The sequence below is a fragment of the Oxyura jamaicensis genome, chromosome 8 (genome assembly GCF_011077185.1).
Source record: "Oxyura jamaicensis isolate SHBP4307 breed ruddy duck chromosome 8, BPBGC_Ojam_1.0, whole genome shotgun sequence".
Taxonomy (NCBI): Eukaryota; Metazoa; Chordata; class Aves; order Anseriformes; family Anatidae; genus Oxyura; species Oxyura jamaicensis.
Genome location: NC_048900.1, coordinates 21,383,377 through 21,392,303, shown reverse-complemented (window position 1 = coordinate 21,392,303; position 8,927 = coordinate 21,383,377).

The window sequence follows — 8,927 nt, the reverse complement described above, 5'->3', positions numbered from 1 at the left end:
GCCGTCCCCCACGGTCAGTGCAGGGAAATGGGGAAACTCTGAGTCAGCGCCGTGCTTATCCCAGCGCCTCACCTCTCGTTTCGCAGTGACTCGCACCTGACTCACGTTGACCCCGCAGCTTCCTGCGCTCCTGGCTTTCACTGCTCGCGGTGGGCAGGGTGCGGGGTGCCTGCACCCCTGCCGTGGTTTCACCCCGCAGTCCTCGCCCCCATTTCCAGGCGTCTGAACCAGAAGGGGAGCTGGGGCTCTGCCACAAGCCAGCCCTGCCTGTGAATGCTGCCCCAGCACCACGGCACCGCAGATGCTCTGCAGTGCCGTGCTGCCAACTGAGCGGTTCCCGAGAGATTGAACCCCTCTGTCCCCCCATTTTTCACCTCTGAGTCCCCTCTTGGTAGGACAGGAGCAAGCAGGCAAGCATCGCATGATTACTGCCCCCACACCACCCCATCTGAACCCCCATGGGGAAGAGGATGCCAACAGACCCCTTCTGTTTTGCAGCCTGGATTTGGCCTCTGCTGGTGACCCTGTTGCTGCCTTTAAGCAGCCTGTTTTTGCCCCGGTGACTGAACGCCGTGGATAATTGGATTGCAGCTGCCCCGCTGCCGCCTCTGCTGCCACCCCAGGTCCTGCCCCATGCTCCTGGGACGCTCCAGGAAAGATGCAGGCTGGGACCCACCTCTCTGCAGCCTTTTGCTCTCCATGAAGCATTAAATCCCTTGGCTATTTCTTTCAGGGCGCATGCGGACCCTGCCCAGAGGGACTCGCGAGCTCTGCCCAGGTGCTCTCACTGCACGAGGAGAGGGGGGCTGCATGGAGCTGCTGCGTTCTGCTCCTGGGGGTCTTCTCCATCCCTGGCTGAAGGCAACATTGCCTGTGGATGTTGGTGCTCTGGGTCCTCCCAGGAACAGCTGGGCCATCCTGTGCCCATCCTAGGGCAGCTGAAAGCAGGGAAATGGCTTGTGTCACCTCCAGATGACACCTTGGGATTGGGTGGTCCCTGGGCAGCTTCCTCCAGCAGCTCGAGGGAATAAAGGCACCCGGGGATGGCTGAGGCTGGGGGCCTGGAGGCCGGTGGGGATGTGCAGAGCACTGGGGTACTTTGGCACATCCTAGAGCTGGGATCTCCCCCCCAAAAAGAGGCTTTGGTTCCCCCTGGCCAGCCCTGGGGTCCGCTGATGGAGCTGCCACCACCACACCATGCGCACCCAGGGGCTGAGTGTGCTGTCCCCCAGTCCCCAAAAGCCAAACCAGGCAGGCGGCCCCTCCGCCGCTCACTTGCTCAACGCTGCGGAGGAGGGCGAGCTCAACCCGTCCCGGCGACCCACGCACTTAATTAGGGCCTTGTGGCGCCTCGTCAGCAGGGCGCACTCGCTGCCCCGCTGAGCATCGCTGCGCGGCCGGGCGCACGCGGCGCTGGAGCCGCACGGCGCTGGCAGGCCTGGCCCTGCCCGCCGCTCACGTGGCCCCGGCAGCCCGGCTGCATTTTCCACATTCCTCCCACCCCTGAGTCACCGGGACGTCCCCTGCCAAAGCCTTCACCCCGGCCCGGGCCGTGCCAGCGGCCCCGCATGGCTCTGTGCAGGGTGGCATCCCCCAGTTCCAGGGAAGCCTTGGGTTGGGGTGGAATTCCTGCTGCCTGTGCCCACAGCCATGCGGTGAGGGCCCCCAGCACAGCCACACCGAGCACCCAGGACCCCGCAGGGAGCTCATTTCACCCCGAGCAGCCTGGGGATGGGGTTTGCATCCTCCGCCACGGGCGCTGCGTGCAGCCTCGCTAACCTCCTGCCGCTTCCTGCCTTGGCTCCCGGCACCCGACTCTTTCGAAGAGCGTGGCGGTGCTGCCAGCAACCTCACCCTGCCGGGAGCCCGCCCGGCCCCTGCTCGGGGCCACCTGCATTGCCCCACGTCCCCACCGGGCACACCGGGAGCCTCAGCCCCCCGGCACCGGGTGTTGGCGTAAACCCCAAAGATGGGGTGTGGAGCGAGGGGGACTTGGTGCCTGGTGGGGGTCACAGGGAGCTGGGGGTGCTCCCAGCCTCCTGCCTCCTGTGCACACATGTGAGGCGTGCAGGCATGTGCACGGAAGGAACACAGGGGGATGCACACGTGTGCACAGGGGCGCACAGTGCGAGGTGCTCGTGCTGTCTCAGCATGCCCACCTGCATCGGGTGTGCACAGGGACAAGTGTCACCGGCACAGCGGGTGCCACCAACTCGCCCCGCAGCAGCTGGCGGGCTCTCGTGCGAGCAGGTGGCTTGGGTGCAGCCCCGAGTCGTTCCTGGTGCCTCTCCCAGGAGCGGTGGCCCCAAGCCGTGACACAGGGGCCGGGTTGCCTTTTTTCCGGCTGTTTCCCAGCCTGTCAGGCCAGTCGTGTTGGGTCTTGCTGCGATTTCCCGGATGGCTGCTTGGCACCTGCCTCTTCCCCATCCGGATGGGCAAGTTCCTGGAGCACCGTGCTGGGGCAATGCATCACCTCGGCCCCTGCCCCGCTCCCCAGCCCCATGCCCTGGTTCCTGCATCCCACCCTGGTACCCGGACTGCGCTCCCCATCACGGCACGGTGCCACAGCTGGGGGGATGCTGGGCAAGCAGCGGTGAAATGGGGCTGCGAGCGGGGGCCCCGGGCAAGCTCTGAGTCACGGCAGGGCCAGGAGGTGTGGGGAGAAACCCGCTGCTGCTCCGTGGGGTGGTTGGGGCAGCCCGACTGGCTCGGCGAGTCAGGCCCAGGCGGGCAGCACGGGCGCCGTTTGCTCACCGCCGCAGCTGGAGGACGTGCCAGCAGGATCAGTGCTGCCCTGGGATGGGCATCGCCAAGTGCTGGAGCCCCGGAGTGGAGCCCACCGGGTGGGCAGGGGCTGCCCGGGGCTGGGAGTTGGGCTGGGATGGCTGCGGGTAAGCTGGGCTGCACGGGGATGCTTGGCCTCGTGGAGATGCTGGGCTTTTGGCCAACTTCATGCTGCTCATGGTTAAAGCTGTCCCTGACCCTTAGCATCACAGGGGCTGGGGCTGTTTTTGAGCACAGGTGGCTGCACAGGAGCCCCTTTGCGGTGCTGGGCCCTGTCCCCGTGCTGCCCAGGGCAGCTCAGGCCATGCCACCACTCCTGTCCCGGCAGCGGGACAGCTCACGTCCCACTCGCCCTCTGCTCCTCCTCCTCCAGATGGGGAAACCGAGGCAGAGCACGCGGCGGAAGAAACCTGCTGGGTGAAGGCCAGGAGAAGCCGCAGGCACCGAGCCAGCAGCCCTGCCCAGCCCGCGCGGGCTCAGAGCATCCTGTGCGGAGAGCAGGAGGCCGGCTGAGCGCAGCGATGCCAGACCCCTTGCAGTGTCCCCAGCAGCCAGGCCAGCTGCCCTGGGGACGTCCCCTCCCAGGTGGTGCCTCCCTGCCCTCCTCCTGGCCACCGCTGCCCCAGGGGGTCCTTGGGGATGGATCCTGGCTGGGAGGGATAGAGCCCCTCGGTGCCTGGAGGCTGCGCCCAGGTGAGCCGGGCTCTCCGGCCTTAATGACATCCCTCCCATCCCTGCCATGCCATGGGGTTAATGAGCCCGTGGCTCCTGCTGAGAAGGCCCTGGGAACTGCATCCCCCTGCGGCCGTAACCCTTCCCTGCCCGGGCTCCCCCAGCCTGCCCGGCACCCCCTCCTTGCCGGCACCAAGGGGGTGGGGACGCACCCTTCATAGGGACCAAGATTTTGGGGCTGATGCTGAGCCCAGGTGCCTTTGGGGAGCCAGGATGGGATGGATCCCAAACCAGCAGCCTCTGCCCAGGGACATCCATCTCCCCCCAGGCTGCAGGGTGCCCCCACGGCTCCGCTCCCCGTATCACCCAGTCCCACAGCATGTCACAAGGGTCCCAACAAGCCCACAGTGTCCCTGCTGTCCCCCACTTTGTCCCCACTGTCCTCACCCCGGTGAGCCGCGCTCGCCCGGGGCCAGCCGTGTAGAGCAGCCCCCTCCCCAACCTGTCGGGCTCTAATGGGATCCCCCGCTGTTCCCCTTTGTGGGGGCTGAATGAGAGGGGCTGGCTGAGCAGGGGCTGTGTGATTAGCGGGGCAGGGGGCGGCTCTGGGCACAGGTAATGACAGGCACTTATCCCCTGGGCTCCTGCCCCCAACAGAGGCAGGTGGGGCTAACGCCTGGGGCTAACAGCGGGTACCAAAGGGCTGAGCTCAGCACCACGCCGTTCCCACCCCCCCATGGTGCTGTGCTAAGGGGATGCCTCGCCCAGCCCCACCAGTGGGAACAGCCCCAGTGCTGTCCCTGGGCAGGAAAGCCATCCGGCCACCAGGTCCCACCCTGGGACACCGTGTCCCTGCAGGAGCCCAGTGCCCAGCACAGGACAGGTGCCTGGGCAGCGGGCTCCAGCCTGCATCAACCCCTGGCAGAGCAGCACAGGGCATGGAGACACAGGGGCCAGTTGCCCCCCACACTGCTCACCCAGCTGCAAGCAGTGGCAGGGGGTGCACGTCACCTGGCACCCCGGGGACACGTTTCAGCTCAGACATGCTTCGGTCCAGCCAGGTCCTGAGCCTTGAGGGTGCAGCCCGTGTGCCCCAGCCCATCATCGCTGTGTCAGGGCTGTGTGGCAGGCCCTGGCATGAGCAGTGTCTTTGCTGAGCACCTCTCCTGACCTGGCATCTCCCAGGGGATGTGGTGCGCTCCTGTTGGTGTTCTGGGGCCACCGAAGGAGAAAAGTGGTGCTCAGTGGGGACAAGTGTCAACCCCCAGCATCCTGCCCCGCTAGCTCTGCGCCACGAGCAGCCCCACACCTGGGTCTGGGGTCAGCAGGGGGGGGCTTTCTCCACCTCAGCCTGGTCCCCCCCATGCCTGTCACCCCTCTCCTCTGCCTCCCCGGGGAACAGATGTGTTTGTGAGGACAACGGTGCCAGGACACTGCGCGTGGTCCTGTCCCCCCTGTGGCCATCCGCTCCTGCCGGTCCCCATGTCACCCTGCCGTCCTGCCCCGCACAAACATTCCCTCACTCCCGTCCACAGTAAATATTGTTGCAGGGCAAACAGTGAATCAGCCCCCTTTGTTTGAGTGCTGCTGGCAGCCCCGTCTTGTTCAACTGCTGTTTAATGACCCTCCAGTTGTGTACCTTGGAGCTACTCATTAACCCCGGGCTGCAGATGGCGAGGAGGACAGCACCAAGCCAGCCAGGAACGATTTGCCGGCATTGGGGACCGGCTCTAGGCAAATTCTGGTGACCTTTTACCAGGTGCTGACGTGCCGGCGGCTTTCCTTCACACCTCTGCAAGGTGCAGCTGACCTGCTGCCTGCCCTCTGCGGCACGGCGCGGCCGGGTGCTGCCCAAGGCAGCATCCCCATCACAGCATCCCCTGCTGCTCAGCCCGGGCTCACGGGCCCGGAAAGGAGCTGTGGGCTCTCGTGGAGGGATGCTGGGGGCTCCACGTGTGGCACGAGGGTTGGAGAGGAGCCAGGCTGGGTACTGAGCAACGGGAGACCCCAAAATGTGCATGGGCAGCCCAGGAAGGGCTGGGAGAGCAGCGGAGCGGGTGGGGGCGCGGAGCTGCTGCCGGCCCCGTTACCTGCCGTGGGCTGCCTCGAGGCTGCGCATCCTCCTGCAGCACCGCAGGGCAGCCCCTGCCCCGGGCTGGTTCTCACCTCCCGCTCATGTGGCCCTGGCTCCACCCCAGGGGCGCAGGTTCCACCCCACATTGTGCTCTGTCTCCTCCCCCTGTTGTGGTCCTGGCCCTGCCCCGCATTTTGGCCCTGCCCCACGTTGGCCCTCCTGTCCCCACGGGGCAGCCCCACTGCAGCCAGGGGTGTCCCCACGCTCCAACTCCAGGGCAGGGCCAGCGGTGCCTCCGGGTCCCCAGGGCCACCAGGGTGGTGGCACAGGTCCCCAAGGGTGGCAGTGCCATGGGGTCCTTGGGGCTGGGCACTGCACCAGAGCAGCTACAGCAGGTACCAGGGTGCCAACCCCACGTGCCCCTGTCCCCAAGAAAACCCAGGCGAGCAGCACACCTCCTGCCCCCCTCCACCAAACAGCCAGAGTCAACAGCTCGTGGTCTTCCCCGTGAGAGCCCAGTGGGATCGGGGCAGGGCTGTGGTGTGGGGCAGGGCCCTGGTGTGGGGCAGGACCCTGTTCCATGTCCCTGTCAGGCCCTGCAGGACGCGGCCATGCTGCCAGCAGAGGGGACAGCCCAGGGAGGACAGCGGTGACGGCACGGGGTGCCTGGCACGCTGGAGCAAGGCCGCCAGGAAGACCCTGATAAGCATCTAGCTTATGTGTTTATTTACAGCCGAGGATATTTATACCGCTAAGTCCTTTAAATTTAGCTGGGGACACACCCAGCACCATCCAGACCTGGTGGCCGGGGCTCCCACACATCACCATGGGCACGGGGCGCTCACCGGCGATGCCCCAGGACCGCTGCGCACGGTAGGGTGCGAGGCTCAGCGGGATGGTGACACTCGGGGAGGGCAGGATGAGGCCAGCACACGGTGGGACAGGGCTCCCTGGGGCAGTGGGGACACCGGTGCCACCAGGGCTGGGACAGGGGACTCCGGGTCTGCGTCTCCCCGACTCCAACCCACCCATGGCCAAGCTTTGCGCCCCCCTCCAGCTGCTCATCCTGGGGGTGATGCAGTGTGGAACGAGGCCGTGCCGAGCCGTGCTGAGCCGAGCCGAGCCGAGCCGTGCCGGAGCATCCCCGCCCCGCTCCCGTCCCGCCCGGTGTCTGCCTCCCTCTGCTGGACGCGGCTCTGGGTGCGCCCCTGGCTGGATGGAGGTGGCACCGCTGTGACATCTCCCCGCTGGGCTCATCGAGTGGCTTTGTCGTCCCCAGAGGGACCCAGAAGGTTTGGACGGGTGAAGTCTGGTTCGCACAAGGCAAAGGCAGTGGGCTTCAGGACCCCCATCCTTTCAGTCTTGGTTACCCAGCGCCCATCCCAGTTTTCCCCATTTCTCCAGGAGAGATGTGACTCTCAGCAGCCCGTGACATCCGAGGCATCCCCGTGTCCTCCCATGGCGATCCTGCCCCTCATCCCTCCCTGTCACCAAGCCTTCCACCTCCTGCTTGCCCTAAAACCCCTGCCTCCCCAACCCAAAACCTCCTAACTGATGCTGGCCAGCCTGAAGGGGGGCTTCATGCCCGCCACTCTGGGACCCCACCCCATGCACCCCAGTGCTCCCATGGCCTGGGCCACCCCTTCCAGCTGCCCCCTCTGTCCCCTGCTTCCCTTACTGCTGCCAAGTCACATTAGGAGCCGCGAGGCCGATCAGCAGGTCAGGACAGGGTGTGTGTCCTGGGGACAGCACAGCCTGGATGGATGCTTGTCCCTGGGCACGATGCAGAGGTGCCCAGAGCTCATCCGCATGTGGGCAGGGATATTTGTATGTTATCTGCTGTGACTGGCCCTGGAGGGAGAACAAAACCAGCTCTCCCCAGGGACACGGGGCACGCTGGGATGAGCGGTGCCCAGCCGCTGGGGGGACAACAACAGCACCCAGCTGAGCCTCAGCGCCCAGCACCGCAGTGCTCATGCTGCCTCATGGGGCACCCCAGGAGGAGACAACCTTGGCCCCAGCAGCAGCAGCAGCAGCAAGAGCCTGATCACCCCCCAAAAAGCCCTGGAAGCACAGCTGATGGCAGGGGTCTGGGGACAAAACCCTACACACCGCTGTGACAAACCTCCCAGCTCTCCAGGGACGCAGTGAGGGCGAGGGGCACCCAGGCCGTGCTGTCCCCGCGGGGTGCGGGTTGGTGGGTGCCGCAGGAGCCGGGCAGCAGCCGGCTGCCCCCAGCAGCTCTGCCGGAGGGTGCAGTGAGCCGTAACTGTCCGCAGAGGGAGCCCGGCTCCTTCGCAGCCTCCCGGCACCCTGGGGACAGCAGGGCACCCAGCCCCACGTCCTCCTGCCCAGCTCCCCTGACCCCGCTGTGTGCCCCCCAAGGTGCTGGGAAGCCCACGGTGCACAGGACCTCCGAGCTGTGCGCAGCACATCGAGCAAAGCCTGGCCGTGGGAAGGGTTATCCCATCTTGGTCATTTGATCCATTACAACAATTTCTTAGAAGAAAAAATAAAATAAATAAAAGCCAGTGCATTATTTCTACCGTCAAAGGGAAAGGAGGCTCACATGAGAGCTGCTTTCAGACAGAGGCACAGATCTGTACGTGGTGGGCACTGAGTGGGAGCTCCCCACAGACACCAGGGCTTGTCCCACGGCCAAGGGAAAACCACAGCACGGGGCTGAGCTTGCACAGGGCCAGTTGTTGCGCAGGTCTCTAGCTCCACAGCACAGGAGGGTGTCCTGGCCAGGATCACGCCAGCACCCTCACTGGAGCGGGGCTGTCAGAGCCACCAGGGGCTGCCGTCACTGCTCGGTGCCACGCTCCAGCCCTGGGCGCACTTGGCCAAATTCCCCACAGGGAATTTCAGCACGGGTCAGAGGCGTGATGTGGCGGAGGGGCTGTGTGGCTGTTTGCTCCATGCGCGTGCCCCATGGGGAACCGAAAGCCCTGTGTCATGCAGGATGGAGCACGCGGGGCCAGCAGGGCAGGCAGCGCCGCGTTCCTCCTCGCTGCCTCGAGGTGCAGAGGAGACGGGGCTGGGGACCGTCCCCAGGGACCTGCGTCTGCAGCTCTGCCAGGCTGGTGAATCCTCTGCTTGTGCTCTCTACCCCCGTGCACCCAAGGGATGCTTCTTCCTCTGCCCCTTGTGTTTCCTCTGGGAAAATTGCCCCCTTTGCCAGGCTGGACAAGGGGAGGTGGCAGAGAGACATGAGCCTGGTCCCTGCGTGCTGCTGACTGGTGGCATGGTGAGGATGGGGACAGGGACAGCTCTCCCCATCTGGAGGCACAGGGGGACACGGTCCTGGGGGTGGTGCTCATCCCAGCCTGGGGTGCCCCATAGCCAGCAGCCTGTGGGAGGTGGGCTGAGCACTGCAGCGGGGTGGGAGCTGCCT